A 16,298-nucleotide genomic window follows, 5' to 3' on the forward strand; every position below is an offset into this window, starting at 1 on the left:
AGACATGGGTGATTAAGGGGAGTCAGGGGGTACTGGGATGTCTACAGTGTGATGGATGAAACAGGTGGGCCTGAAGGACGGAGAGATGTCAAGAGAGAGAGACATGCAGTTGATCTCTTATTGGGCATACCACAAAGCGATCATGATGGATCCCTATGTACAGTATATATCCCTATGTGGTTATTACATCATGTACAGCACTGACAAATCTCACCTCCCTGCTCATTTAATCTTATTTGAAAATGCGGATGAGAAGTGGGGCAAATTTGTTTTGCTTTATGTAACGTATATTTCTCTGACTAAATCACCCTACTACAGAAATTGCATCAACTCCGTCTCTCGCGTCCTCAAACAAGGAAATGCCTCTGCTGAATTTATACATGCTTTTGTGATATTTAAGACCCTCTGATCAGCAATTCCCATGTAGAAACAGATATGTGGCTTTCTAATAAAGATCAGGGATGGCAGGATGGAGGAAAGAAGGGAGAGAGAGCGGGAGGGAGGAGAGAGGAATAGATATGGAGATCAAGAGAGACAGAGAAGGAGAGAGAGAGCGAGAGAGACCCAGGAAGCTGCTGAGTCAGGCTATTCTGGGCGTCTGCTGTCCATTTGTCAACCAGCCTGTCACCTCACTGCCTGCCTCCATTGTAGACCCAGAGGGCAGTTTACGTATGTATTGATTTAACAGGCAATGCTTGAACATTTTATTTTTTACATAAACGATAGCTCTCTTGGCTTGATGCATGGAGCCAGGTTCAGGTTGTAGCTGTGAGCTAGTCTCCATCAGTAGGCACTGCACAGAAGCCAGGGATAATGGAGGAACACAAGAGGGGAAAAGAACACTTCACCATCCGCGCTAATGTTGTAAATCACCCAACAATATACAGATCTTAAGGTTGATGTACTGTAGCCAACATCTAAAAGACAAGAAGAACAGATTTTATTTTTGATTGTAGAATCTTGAATTATCGATGATTTAGGGACCTCTTCATGACTATGTCTCTCTGGACATTTTCTCTCTCTCCCTGATGAAAAAGATCAAACATTATTTTGGGAATTCTCTTCGAAAGCTCTCAAACAAAGTTATTGAAGCCTTTTTAAAACTGAGTCGGTCAAGTCATGCAGATTGAGATTAAAATAGTAGGTCCTCTCGGAGTAGAGTTCTATAGAGTTAAATAAACAAGCACTTTATTTACTGTAGGTAAAGGGGACACAACCTCTTTAGCTGATATTTGAAAAATATGTAGCGACATGTACAGCATGTCTAACAATCATTGATAGATCAACTCCGGAAGTCTCCGATACGAGACGTTTCAAAATAAGTATGCATTTGATTTGTACGAGGTGTTTCCATAATCCATTTTTGCTAGTTTGTTATCATGACACGTTCAGGTAATAACCATAAGTGTAGCACTTAAACTAAGAGCCTACTCTAGTCATTTCTGAGGTATGCAATGGGAATGAGTTTATTTGCAGCCTATTCTATTTGTGGTACGAAAGACTTTGAGAACAACTTAAATAAGACAGCCACTAATGACCAACTCTAAGACCCAATTGCATGTTTTGTCACAAATAAAATGTGCTCCCAATTATATTTATTTTAGACTAATGTGTGTGTTTTACTCAGACAAAAACCCATAGTGAATCCACTACCAATTCACCCATTATTTATAGGTCACGAGACAATAGTGGTTATAGTCAGTCAATTACCCCATTATATTATATAACTGCTGGATAAGATTATTTTATTCACAGTCTAATCCAGGCCTCTGAACACAGGAAGTTAATACTGATTAATAAGGCCCCCACCACATTGTGACAAACTCCTCCTTCAGAACAAGTTAAGTTCTACAGCGTATTGTTGTTCAGTTGCATCATTTCCAATGAACGACTCATTGGGAGCAATTCTGAGCTATTTAACATTCAGAAGATGTTCTCTCTTGAGCATAAGGAAATCGTTTCAATCAGGCTGATGCAACTCTGTTTCAAACACAGCAATTCAGTTAATTTATCTCTGTGTAAAGCATCCCACAATGAAACATGTCAAAGCATATTCTCTCAATCTCTCTCAAGGTGTTTTTCTGAAAGGTATGAGGGACTCCAAGGTTCCTCTTTGTCATTTTTTTATGACTTTTCTCTTATTTTGAAAAAAGGAAGCAGTTGTCTGAAACTTTCATCTTTACCCTGGACTAATAGGAAGGATCATTACATTGATTTTGATTAGAGAGTTCGTAGTTATTTTTATTTAATTTGTTTTCTTCTTTTTTTCTTCACTTTTATTTAACCAGGTAGGCTAGTTGAGAACAACTTCTCATTTACAACAGCGACCTGGCCAAGATAACGCATAGCAATTCAACACATACAACAACACAGAGTTACACATGGAATAAACAAAACATACAGTCAATAATACAGTAGAACAAAAGAAAACAAAAAGTCTATATACAGTGAGTGCAAACGAGGTAAGTTAAGGCAATAAATAGGCCATGGTGGCGAAGTAATTACACTATAGCAATTAAACACTGGAATGGTAGATGTGCAGAAGATGAATGTGCAAGTAGAGATACTGGGGTGCAAAGGAGCAAGATAAATAAATAAATACAGTATGGGGATGAGGTAGGTAGATAGATAGATGGGCTGTTTACAGATGGGCTATGTACAGGTGCAGTGATCTGTGAGCTGCTCTGACAGCTGGTGCTTAAAGCTAGTGAGGGAGATATGAGTCTCCAGCTTCAGAGATTTTTGCAGTTCGTTCCAGTCATTGGCAGCAGAAAACTGGAAGGAAAGACGACCAAAGGAGGAATTGGCTTTGGGGGTGACCAGTGAGATATACCTGCTGGAGCACGTGCTACGAGTGGGTGCTGCTATGGTGACCAGTGAGCTGAGATAAGGCGGGGCTTTACCTAGCAAAGACTTATAGATAACCTGTAGCCAGTGGGTTTGGCGACGAGTATGAAGCGAGGGCCAGCCACCTAGAGCGTACAGGTCGCAATGGTAGGTAGTATATGAGGCTTTGGTGACAAAACGGATGGCACTGTGATAGACTGCATCCAGTTTGTTGAGTAGAATGTTGGAGGCTATTTTATAGATGACGTCACCGAAGTCAAGGATCGGTAGGATGGTCAGTTTTACGAGGGTATGTTTGGCAGCATGAGTGAAGGATGCTTTGTTGCGATATAGGAAGCCGATTCTAGATTTAATTTTGGATTGGAGACGCTTAATGTGAGTCTGGAAGGAGAGTGTACAGTCTAACCAGACACCCAGGTATTTGTAGTTGTCCACGTATTCTAAGTCAGAGCCGTCCAGAGTAGTGATGCTGGACGGGCGAGCAGGTGCGGGCAGTGATCGATTGAATAGCATGCATTTAAGAGCAGTTGGAGGCTACGGAAGGAGAGTTGTATGGCATTGAAGCTCGTCTGGAGGTTAGTTAACACAGTGTCCAAAGAGGGGCCAGAAGTATACAGAATGGTGTCGTCTGCGTAGAGGTGGATCAGAGAATCACCAGCAGCAAGAGGGACATCATTGATGTATACAGAGAAGAGAGTCGGCCTGAGAATTGAACCCTGTGGCACCCCCATAGAGACTGCCAGAGGTCCAGACAACAGGCCCTCCGATTTGACACACTGAACTCTATCAGAGAAGTAGTTGGTAAACTAGGCGAGGCAATCATTTATTGAGCATGTTGTTGTGTGGATGATAGAGTTTAGGCCTAACCATTCATCAGCAGTAGTAGAATTGTGTAGACCAAAGCTGATATGGTACAGTGGAGGCTGGTGACTTGACAAATTGAGAAGGATGGGAGACCCACAGTATAGCCACGGACGGCACGGAGACGACAAAGCGTGTTTAAAAAATCGTCAAAGACAAATGATTTTAACCTCAAGCATTTAATAAAGATATTTATAGTACAATATTATGGGGAGTGAGAGTGCTACTTACACAGTGTTGGGAATGATCACAACAGGGATTGAATGAGGGTATGAGGCTTGAGTTGAGGTATTCGTATATATTAGGGATCAGTCGCTGTAGTAGCTGACGTGTACAGTATAGTGTTGAGCTACTCTTCCTGGGGTCCAAACACATTAAGGCACTTACATTACACATAAAACAAAATATAAAACAGTGCCAGCAGTGGAAAAAGTACCCAACTGTCATACTTGAGTAAAAGTAAAGATGCATTTAATAGAAAATGACTCAAGTAAGTCACCCAGTAAAATTCTACTTGAGTAAAAATCTAAAAGCATTTGGTTTAAAATATACTTAAGTATCAAAAGTAAAAGTATAAATCATTTCAAATTCCTTATATTAAGCAAACCAGATGGCACCGTTTTCTTTTTTCTTTTTTAAATTTACGGAAAGCCAGGGGCACACTCCAACACTCAGACATAATTTACAAACAAAGCATGTGTGTTTAGTGAGTCCACCAGATCAGAGGCAGTAGGGAGACCAGGGATGTTCTGTTGATTAGTGCGTGAATTTGACTATTTTCCTGTCCTACTCAGCATTCAAAATGTAACGAGTACCTTTGGGTGTCAAGGAAAATGTATAGAGTAACAAGTACAATATTTTCTTAAGGAATGTAGTGAAGTAAAAGTAGTCCAAAATATAAATAGTAAAATACAGATACTTCAAAAAACTACTGAAGTAGTACTTTAAAGTATTTTTACTTAAGTACTTTACGCCACTGAACAGTACATCATATAACATTGTTACACCACTACATACCTACGACACAAAATGTATACTACCATACAACAATATTACAATGTACGTGTGTGTAGTGTGTGTGCTAGCCCCATGTGCGTATGCATGTGTCTGTACCTGTGTGTGTGTCTCTTCACAGTCCTCTCTGTTCCATAAGGTGCATTTTTATCTGTTTTTTAAATCTGATTCTACTGCTTGTATCAGTTTCCTGATGTGGAATAGAGTTCCATGTAGTCATGGTTCTATGTAGTACTCCCTTAGTCTATTCTGGACTTGGGGATTGTAAAGTGATCTCTGGTGGCATGTCTTGTAGGGTATGCGTGGGTGTCCGAGCTGTGTGCTAGTAGTTAAAACAGACAGCTCAGTACATTCAGCTTGTCAACACTTCTTACAAAAACAAGTACTGATGAAGTCAATCTCTCCTCCACTTTGAGCCATGAGAGATTGACATGCATATCATTGTTAGTGCTCCCCGTGTACATTTAAGTGCCAGCTGTGCTACCTTGTTCTGAGCCAATTGTAATTTTCCTAAGTCCCTCTTTGTGGCAACTGAACCACACGACTGAACAGTAGTCCAGGTGCGACAAAGCTCGGGCCTGTAGCACCTGCCTTATTGATAGTGTTGTTAAGAAAGCAGAGCAGCGCTTTATTATGGACAGACCTTTTCCCATCTTAGCTACTGTTGTATCAACATATTTTGATCATGACAGTTCACAATCCAGAGTTACTTCAAGCAGTTTAGTCACCTCAACTTGCTAAATTTCCACAATATTTAGTTTTTTAGGGTTTAGTGAATGATTTGTCCCAAACACAATGCTTTTAGTTTTTTAAATATTTAGGACTAATTTATTCTGAAACTAACTGCAGCTCTGTGTTAAGTGTTGTAGCCATTTCAGTCGCTGTAGTAGCTGACGTGTATAGTGTTGAGTTATCCGCATACATAACTACACTGGCTTTACTCAAAGCCAGTGGCATGTCATTAGTAAAGATTGAAAAAGGTAAGGAGTCTTGACAGCTGCCCTGAGTAATTCCTGATTCAACCTGGATTATGTTGGAGAGGCTTCCATTAAAGAACACCCTCTGTGTTTTGTTAGACGGGTAACTCTTTATCCACAATATACCAGGAGGTTTAAAGCCATAACACATACGTTTTTACAGCAGCAGACTTTGATTGATAATATCAAAAATCGCACACTTAAGTCTAACAAAACAGCCTCAATCTTTTTATCATCCGTTTGTTTCAGACCATCTTCAGTCATTTGTGTAAGTGCTGTGCTTGTTGAATGTCCTTCCCTATAAGAGTGCTGAAAGTCTGCTGTCAATTTGTTTACTGTAAAATGTAATTGTATCTGGTAAAACACAATTTTTTGGTAACAGGCTGATTGGTCGGCTAATTGACCCAGTAAAGGGGGCTTTACTATCCTTAGGTAGCCAAATGACTTTTGCTTCCCTCCAGGCCCGAGGGCACACACTTTCTAGTAGGCTTATATTGAAGATATTGCAAATAGGAGTGGCAATATGGTCTGCTATTATCCTCAGTAATTTTCCATTCAGATTGTCAGACCCTGGTAGACAAACATTTTTTTACCTCTTCCACACTCACTTTACGGAATTTAAAAATTACAATGTTGTCTTTCATCATTTGATCAGTTATACTTGGATGTGTAGTGTCAGCATTTGTTTCTGTCATGTCATGCCTAAGTTTGCTAATCTTGCTAATGAAAAAATCATTAAAATAATTGCCAATTTCAGTGGGTTTTGTGATGAATGAGCCATCTGATCCAATTAATGAGTTTGCCTTTTTGCCAAACATTTTATTTAAGGTGCTCCAGAGCTTTTTACTATCATTCTTTATATTATCGATCTTTGTTTCATAGTATAGTTTCTTATTATTTTCCTTCAGATGTGTTCAGAGGCTTGCCTTTAGTGCAGGACAGGGGTTGAGGTGTTGAGGCTTCATTGCAGGACAGGGGTTGAGGTGTTCAGAGGCTTCAGTGCAGGACAGGGGTTGAGGTGTTCAGAGGCTTCAGTGCAGGACAGGGGTTTGGAGAAGAGCTCAACTCTTCCACTGAGGGCAGGACAGGATGTGACTGGGAAGACAAACAATAACACAATACACTACACAGTTAGCTAAAACAGCTAAGAAGGAGTTAGTCCAAGCAAGGAGTAAAATCATTGATGTGTATGTGATTGACTCTACATACAGTAATTAGAGAAAATTGACAGGTCTACTCAGAGCTTGGAGAGGAAACATTCAATGTGCCAGTGGATGCGCAAGGCACATGAGACGTGGCTTCAGTTCATGTCAGGAGAGATTTGACAATGGTAGTGGAGTGGAGTGGTCATCACCTCTTAATCAGGGAACAGAAGAGGACTTAGCTGTAAATACAAATAGCAGATACATTCCATTACAGCACTGCCATCATAGGTTTGGGCAACACGTTTCTCCATCATTAAACTCAGACATCTCAGAATTCACAAAGTCAAACACAGACTGCACATCAGGCCCACTTGAACCATCAAAGTAGCCCAAGAAACGTTCCTGAATAAAGCCCTGATCATCCACATACCTGACGATAACTGACAACTACGAGCAGACTGGTGGCACCATAGGTCCCAGAGTGGTGGGGCAATATTTTCCCCCTCGGGGCCAGAGTTTTTCCTTATCTGGTAACCTAACCAGGAAAACTCTGGGCCCTATTTAATCAGTTGTAAAAGGGTTTTATATGAGCCATGATGGGACCAGTTTTTCTAATCAGGTCACATGGTTTTAAAAAAAGTCCTTGAAAAAAGTAATGGCACTGTGGAGGATAAGAACCCTGTCAAACTATAGCAACCTTGTACTTGTTCATATGAAAGATATTTTGACTAGACTAACAGGGGGGTTTCCTCTACCCAGACACAGAGACAACTGATAGACAATAGAACTCACAGGGCTGAGCTTGCTTTAGGCATGTTTGCATCATGCAGGCCTATGCAACTGTAGGCCTAATTAAAAATGAACTACAGTATCTCATAAATATTAGGTTGATTGATTAATTCCAGTAAATCATTTTGGATTGAAAAGGTATAGGCCGCCGAGCCAGCCCAAGTTTGAAAACCATTTTCTCCAGACAAACAAATGGACAATAAATACATAACGTTGCCAATTTGTTTACCCTGACCAGATGGACAGGACGCATAGGCTGTATGCAGGTGCTATTATTAGTAGCCTACAGTTGATCAGACTGAAAAATTGGCTCGTTTTCATCCCATACAGCATGTCAGATCTCTAATGTTTAGGTGTAGCCTAGGCTGCTGCAACATTTCTGTAATGAGTTTTTGCTTGTGTGTTATTACCTTTGCTAAATAAATACTGGAGGAAAGTGGAAAGCATACTTGAGCGCAAGCAAAAACATGGACTGCGTCAAACTCTTTTTATCTCACTTTTATTGGATGATGCGATGGAAGCGATCAAATCATTCTGAATTGATTTCGACATCCCAGAGAAGACAGTAGAAACGTCCATATGGTCAGCAAGTAAAGCTTCGTAATGTGCCTCTGCAAATTCATTGTTTTTGCCCTTGTTAGCTGAACTTCATCTTGCCCTTAAGTAAAAGTAACTCTTGCCGATAAGCTGCTTGTGACTCTTTCTTCTTACCTTATCCTTGTGTTGCGCAGTTTGAATATGCAGATGTTCGTCCATTACAAGCTTGAATCTGATGTGGGCAATTAAAGGGGTTCTTAAACAATAAATCCACTACATTGTTGTTAGCATTAGCTAGCCAGTCTGGCGGAGAAAACTGCGCTCTTGTAGCTAGCTAATGTTAGCACTTCTTACTAAAGTTAGTTCAATTTATTTCAATTTGTCTTGCTAACTAAAATAAAGTTCTAAAACCAAGAAAACAATATATAATCTACCTTCTCTGTCTCCTGTACTTTGGAGAAACTAATTTCAATTGAATAAAATCAAAACAATGCTCAACTATCACTTTCCACTCTGTCTCTATCCAATATGTCACCAACTCAATAAGCTTCTCAACACAAAGATCCCCCATAATGCTCTGTGGCACAACCCCAATACACCACACTAGGTTCGTTCCCTGATCTTATTAATCCTATGATTGGATGGACAACATGTCAGTTCATATTGCAAAATCTTTAATTGGTTGGAGGATGTCCTTCGGAAGGAGTCATAATTACCATGTAGGTCTATGGAAGGATGTAAGGCCTACGAGCCTCCTAATTTTTGTATTGAAGTCAATGTAGCATGAGGAGGACAGGGAATAGCTTTCCTCCGGCTACACCATGGCGCTAGCCTAGAGTGTGTTGTTGAGACTACTGTGTGTTTTAAATCAGGCATTTGGTGACGTGAATATATTTAGTATAGTTTTATCAAAATAGGTTAACTTTTTTAGTGTTTCATAAATGTTTTTAAATTCTGAAATTCACTGAGTAGGATGGTCCTTCCCGTCCTCTGAGGAGCCGCCACTGGTATGGTACAGTGTGCATGAATTATGAAATGTGCGCTGGGGACGAGTCGTAGGCCAGGTCATGCATAAATGCAGTAGCTGCCTGGCTGTGTGAGTTCGGGCGCACAGAGAGAACGTGAAAGGCGCACTCAAGGACAGCCTCAACTCTCCACAATTCACCACACACTCCCTAACCTTTCTCCACCACACACTTTCTAACCCCTCTGTCTCTATACTAGGCTGAGAACTCTTTGTTTTGACAGGTTGACAGTATTCTCATTGGTTTTCTCTCATAAACTAAACATTTTCTCCAGAGTTTTGTTTTGACTCACTCAGAGACTTGTTTGATATTTGACTCTTACCTCAGACACCAGAACACTCTGAACACTCCTCAGATGATTGGTTGTCGTACATTCTGCCTTTATAATCTTTGTAGTGACTATTACAAAATTCTGTTTCTCAGAGAGAAAAGCCTTCATGTTTTAAAGGGTGTATGGCTGGAGATGGAGCCTTTTATAATGTTTTTGATAATGCACTTAACTTTTCCCCCTTTCTTTAGAAATTACTTATGTGCTGTTTACCATCACTAACAGGGCAGGTAGAGTAAGGTGAGATTATGCATATCTAATCAGAGTTTTGTTTTAAAAAAACACACAGTGAAAGCAAACGTTCGTGCTATCAGAACTTCCAGAGTAAGTGAACGTTATGTTTATACGTGTGTGGCTTTGTACAGTATTACAGAGGCTTGGGAAATAATTATATTATAGTATCTTCTATTACTTTGAACTCAAACTTACCCCCTCTCCTCTCATCTTTCTCTCTCTCTGTATCTATCACTCTTCCTCTCATCTCATGCCTTTCCCTCTGCTGTCCTTTTTCTTCGTGCAGCTCAGTGCTGCTCAGTGTAAGAAAGAAATTGAACATAATTGTAGGATTCTGCCTCTGTGCATTCCATTTGCTGTTTGTCAGTGTGCCAGACATAGCTACATAGGTTTATTCTAATTAGCACAATCACGCATAGTTGGCTTTGATTTATAGTTGGCTTGTTTATCAGGCATATTTCATTCTGAATGACTACAGTTTGTATAGCTGCTTGCTTTTTCTGTACTGCTATATTCCTGCGTGTTTTTCTCTATTTTCTTTTTAGCATGTACCTCAAAGCAAAAAGGAAAACAAATGCTGTGTTTGTTTGTTATTAAAAGAAGAGAGGGTGTATCAATTGCGGTACAATTAAATTAGTCCTCCATTGAAATGGATAAAGAAAAAGGAAGAAATGGTGCTTGTGCTTCCTCTTTTCTCTCTCTTTGACAGCCCCTACTGCCCTGACATAAAATAGGCCTTTTCAGAGACTCTCACCCAATCCCCTGGCTGGTCTGGGACTGGGACATTCACCATTAACACAGCCCTGTGAAGGCTTCCATACAGTTCAAACCATCCATTTGATCCCTGATCGGATATGACTGCTATTGTGATGTATTATTTACCACAGTCCAATGGAATGGGTAGGAGGGAAGGAAAAGAGTTAGAAGACATGAGGGAGGGAAGGAGGGAGAGTGGGAGGTACGGTGTGGTTATTATTTCCACTGTACTTGAGACTGTGTCTGCTTCCCATTGGGACATTAACATTCATTTAATTGAGGGATACAGGGGAGAAGGGCTTTTGTCCGTGATGAGGCGGCTGTCTACTAATGGGGTGTAAGCCCCGGGTGAAGTAACACTCCTCCTAAAGAGAGCAGGCGTCAGAGTTGCTGGGAGGGTGATGGTAAGGGAGAGGACACTGTAGGCTGCATCAATCTACAGAGCCACAGCTATAGAATTTACAGCAATAGAGCCACAACTACTGTATAGAGGGGTTGGTTGTTTAGCAGCAAACCGACGTGTGCGCAAGTAAGCATTTCACGGTAAAGTCTAAACGTGTAGTATTTTTCACATGTGACATACAATTTGGTTTGATTGAGTTGAAGAAAGATCTAGATGAAACGAGCCACTTAGGATTCCTCACATGGCAGTTTCTTGTGATTGTTGCTAGCTATCTGGCCATCCAGAATCACAACAACACACAGACTTCGACCCCAATTAAGCGTGAGCATCATTTTCGTGACATTGTCAGCTAACCAATCTATGGTGCCTATGATACAGCTGTTCTCTCTGAGCCTTTGTGTGAGGGTTATGGTGGAGTTGGCTTAGATTATTGACAACATGTAAACCATATTTTGTCTCCAATGTTTATTGAAAACAAATACATTTGTACAATGAGCACTTGTTGTTTCTGAAATAACTACATAGTTACAGTTGTTGGTTAGCTAGCTTGCAAATCTTTTGCCATATTAGCATAGACGTGACATCCGTCAAAACACCTCAAAACAAGACCATATCATGAACAAGATATAAATTGTCAAATCTGACCATAACTCTATCCTCCTGATTCCTGCTTACAAGCAAAAACACAAACAGGAAGTACCAGTGATGCACTCAATAAGGAAGTGGTCCAATGAAGTGGATGCTAAGCTACAGGACTGTTTACGACGCGTACTCAGAGCAGGCGCTGACCAGCTGGCAAGTGTCTTCACTGTCATTTTCAACCTCTCCCTGACCCAGTTTATAATATCGACATGTTTCAAGCAAACCACCATAGTCCCTGTGCCCAAGAACACAAAGTTAAAATGCTTTGAAAGGCTGGTCATGGCTCACATCATCATCCCAGACACCCTGGACCCGAGCTATCTGGCCATCCAGAATCATAACAACACACATCATTTTCGTGACATTGTCAGCTAACCAGTCTATAGTGCCTGTGATACAGCTGTTCTCTCTGAGCCTTTGTGTGAGGGTTAGGGCTTTTGGAGGTGGTGATGTGACTAGATTTTTGTGAGTTTAGTGGTTCTTTACTGTTTTATTCAGTGTATTCTATGGTATTTTCCAATGTCAGTGCAAATGTGATGTGAAGTGTGTGACAGATGGGCGTTTGATCACAATCATATTGTTTTGATTGGCCAATATATAATGTGAGGATGCTATTTTATTACTCCTCATGGATAAGTGAGAAGTTATATTATATCCTCCAGTTTCTTAACGCTTTTTAGTGTCGATGTGATGATGTGTTATAAGAAAGGTTGCTCTCTAGTACAAACTGTAATTGATTGAATTAAGACTGCAGGGGCTGCAATGCTTCCTGTTTTTATGAGGAGGCTGATGAGACGGACATTTTTTTTGAAGAAAAATGAAGTTAGCTCTATGAAACTCTACAATGTGGCCCACAGCCATCTTTTCCACAGCCTTACGTAACAGCCATTCAATAGGTTTCTATAGCTCTGGCATCTGCATAAAGACATCACGTCTCCTGTGGGATGCTGCTGCTTTATGCACACACAGTTCTTGCTGCTGCTGCTTCTGCCATCCACCCACAACAGATATTATGGAAATGTTTTCAGGATATGAATCTCTCCAATGAGATTGGGACTTCTCAGGGGGAATCCAATACTTTATTTTACATCTAAAAAATACTTGATCAGACTGCCCAAGTTTTACAGCACCTTCAGCCAATTTAAATAAAATAAAATGTAATTTGCCACCTGCTTTCGTAAACACCAGGTGTAGACTAGCTGTGAATTGCTTACTTATGGATCATTTTCCCAACAATGCAGAGTTACAGATCAAGATAAAATAAAAATATAAATCGTGACAGGAGGAATAAATACACAGTGAAAAATGAATCAAAATTAGTAAAAATAACATGACTATATACAGGGAGTACCTGTACCGAGTCGATGTGCAGGGGTAGAGGTAGCTATGTAAATAATACAGTGCCTTCAGAAAGTATTCATACCCCTTGAATTATTCCACATTTTGTTGTTACAGCCTGAATTAAACATTTATTGAATTCATTTTTTTCTCAACCATTTACACACAATACCCAATAATGACGTTATTGAAAATGTATTGAAAATGAAATACAGAAATAGCTCATTTACATAAGTATTCACACCCCTGAGTCAAGACTTTGTAGAAGCACCTTTGGCAGCAATTTACAGTTATGAGTCTTTGGTTAAGTCTAAGAGCTTACCACAGCTGGATTGTGCAACATTTGCCCATTATTATTTTCTAAATTCTTCAAGCTCTGTCAAATTGGTTGTTGATCATTGCGAGACAACCGTTTTCAGGTCTTGCCATAGACCACTGCGACCTGTATGCTCTCGTTGGCTGGCCCTCGCTTCAAATTCGTTGCAAAACCCACTGGCTCCAGGTCATCGATAAGCCTTTGCTAGGTAAAGCCCCGCCTTATCTCAGCTCACTGGTCACCATAGCAACACCCACCCATAGCACGCATTCCAGCAGGTATATTGCACTGGTCATCCCCAAAGCCAACACTTCCTTTGGCCGCCTTTCCTTCCAGTTCTCTGCTGCCAATGACTGGAACGAATTGCAAAAATCTTTTGCAGCTTATATCTCCCTCTCTAACTTTAAGCATCAGATGTCAGAGCAGCTTACCGATCATCTGTAAATGGCACACCCAACTAGCTCATCCCCATATTATTACTTACCCTCTTGCTCTTTTGCACCCCAGTATCTCGGGATGCTGGCCTTCTAAGCAGAGGTCCTCTGTCCAGTGTCTGTGATCTTTTGCCCATCTTAATCTTTTCTTTTTATTGGCCAGTCTGAGAATGGCTTTTTCTTTGCAACTCTACCTAGAAGGCCAGCATCTCGGAGTCGCCTCTTCACTGTTGACATTGAGACTGGTGTTTTGCGGGTACTATTTAATGAAGCTGCCAGTTGAGAACTTGTGAGGCGTCTGTTTCTCAAACTAGACACTCTAATGTACTTGTCCTCTTGCTCAGTTGTGCATCGGGGCCTCCCACTCCTCTTTCTATTCTTGTTAGAGCCAGTTTGCACAGTTCTGTGAAGGGAGTAGTACACAGCGTTGTACGAGATCTTCAGTTTCTTGGCAATTTCTCGCATGGAATAGCCTTCATTTCTCAGAACAAGAATAGACTGACAAGTTTCAGAAGAAAGTGCTTTGTTTCTGTCCATTTTGAGCCTGTAATCGAACCCACAAATGCTGATGCTCCAGATACTCAACTAGTCTAAAGAAGGCCAGTTTTATTGCTTCTTTAATTAGGACAACAGTTTTTAGCTGTGCTAACATAATTGCAAAAGGGTTTTCTAATGATAAATTAGCCTTTTAAAATGATAAACTTGGATTAGCTAACACAAAGTGCCATTGAAACACAGTAGTGATGGTTGCTGATGATGGGCCTCTGTACACCTATGTAGATATTCTCTAAAAGAATCTGCAGTTTCCAGCTACAATAGACATTTACAACATTAACAATGTCTACACTGTGTTTCTGATCAATTTTATGTTATTATAATGGACAAAAAAATTGCTTTTCTTTCAAAAACAAGGACTTTTCTAAGTGACCCCAAACTTTTGAACGGTAGTGTGTATATATAGGACCAGTCAATAGTTTGGACACACCTACTCATTCCAGGGTTTTTCTTGATTTATTGTAGAATAATATTGAAGACATCAAAACTATGAAATAACACATATGGAATCATGTTGTAACCAAAAAAGTATTAAACAAATGAAGGATCTGCAGGGAAGAATGGGAGAAACTCCCCAAATACAGGTGTGCCAAGCTTGTAGCGTCATACCCAAGAAGATTCGAGGCTGTAATCGCTGCCAAAGGTGCTTCAACAAAGTACTGCGTAAATTAGCAACAATTTTGAAAAACCTGTTTTTGCTTTGTCATTATGGGTTATCGTGGGTAGATTGATGAGGGGGGAAAATGATTTAATCTATTGTAGAATAAGGTTGTAAAGTAACAAAATGGAAAAATGTCCTTGTTCTGCCACGACTCTGAGAAGCGTAATATATTAGTTTTTCCAGTCCCATTAATAGGATAGTCTCGAACGGAGCTCATCCAGTTTATTCTCCAGTGAATGCACGTTCGCCAATAGAACAGAGGGCAACGGTGGTGTATTTACTCGCTAATGTAGTCTCGTCAGGGTGCCGACTCGCCTGCCTTGGTTTCTCCACCGCTTCCTCTTTCGAGTCCCGGGGATTAGGGCATGATCCGGAGTAAGCAGAACATCCAGAGCTGCTGACTCGTTGATGTAAAAATGTTAGTCCAAATCGAGGTTAGTGATCGCTGTTCTGATGTCCAGAAGTTGTTTTCTGTCATAGGAAATGATGGTGGAGACATTATCGACATTACAATTCAGATCAGCATAAAAATACACAAGATAGCAGAATTGGACAAGAGCCCGTAAAACGGCTGCTATCCACTGCAGCGCCATCTTATCCAGTTGCTGAGGTGGTCGAGTTCCTGACCCTGTATTTCAATTTTTTATAATCATATTTTTGTACATTAAAGGCCTGTTAACTCAGAGAAGGTACTGAATATCGGTTCTGTGATTTGCTGCGAAGTGAACAAACCCATGCTTCAGCATTAGGGATAGAGACAGTATCGAGAGCAACAAGAGCCACCCACCAAGGAGGCCATGTTTGTCCTTCACCCATTCCAATGCACACATACAGTGGCGTCCATTGGGGTTCCAGGTGGGGCAGCAGGTGGTGGTATGTGGCCCTGACAGGAAGACAGCTGCCTGGGTGTTAGGCCAGAGTGGAGCCAGGCCAGGAAAACTGGGACTACAACTCTGGAATGAAGCTCTGGATACAGTCCTGAATTGGGCCTCTGTTCCTCTGTCAGTGGCTCTGCCCTCGTGCTGTCCTGTCCTGTAGAGCTATTGATTTAGGAAAAGGATAGGGCAGCATGTATGGGCAGGCTCTGAGAGGCCACTCCACATGTCTGACTGGAGTTACACTTGCATGCACACATGTAGACACACACACACACACACACACACACACACACACACACACACACACACACACACACACACACACACACACACACACATCTTTGTCAGTGGTAAATGAAGGCAGGGAAGTTGGAACGTCCGTCTCCCCACAGCGTTGTTGGCAGGCGGAGCAGGCTCTCACAGGGACCCACAACAATGGGCTCTGTCATGCATGTGGTCTGCTGACTCTGGTCAGTCTGGCTGTTTCCGGCCCGGGGGCTGGGGGTGGCTCTGCTCTGTGCGTTGAACTTGACTTTTTGCCCACTCTACCAACACCCC

At 41.1% G+C, this 16,298-nt stretch overlaps 1 protein-coding gene and 1 long non-coding RNA gene across 2 annotated transcripts in view; one reads left to right on the forward strand and one right to left on the reverse strand.

Moving 5' to 3' along the window:
* LOC115148863 (transmembrane protein 211) overlaps positions 1-16,298 on the forward strand; it is a 203,255-nt gene that overhangs the window by 25,292 nt on the left and 161,665 nt on the right. The gene's annotated exons all lie outside the window — the stretch shown is intronic.
* On the reverse strand, positions 6,555-7,043 carry LOC115148865 (uncharacterized). The gene is made up of 2 exons (XR_003866756.1): positions 6,909-7,043; positions 6,555-6,794 (listed from the first exon to the last, which is right to left on the reverse strand). It is a non-coding gene; the product is annotated as an uncharacterized LOC115148865 (long non-coding RNA).

The sequence above is a fragment of the Salmo trutta genome, chromosome 15, assembly GCF_901001165.1.
Source record: "Salmo trutta chromosome 15, fSalTru1.1, whole genome shotgun sequence".
Lineage (NCBI taxonomy): Eukaryota > Metazoa > Chordata > Actinopteri > Salmoniformes > Salmonidae > Salmo > Salmo trutta.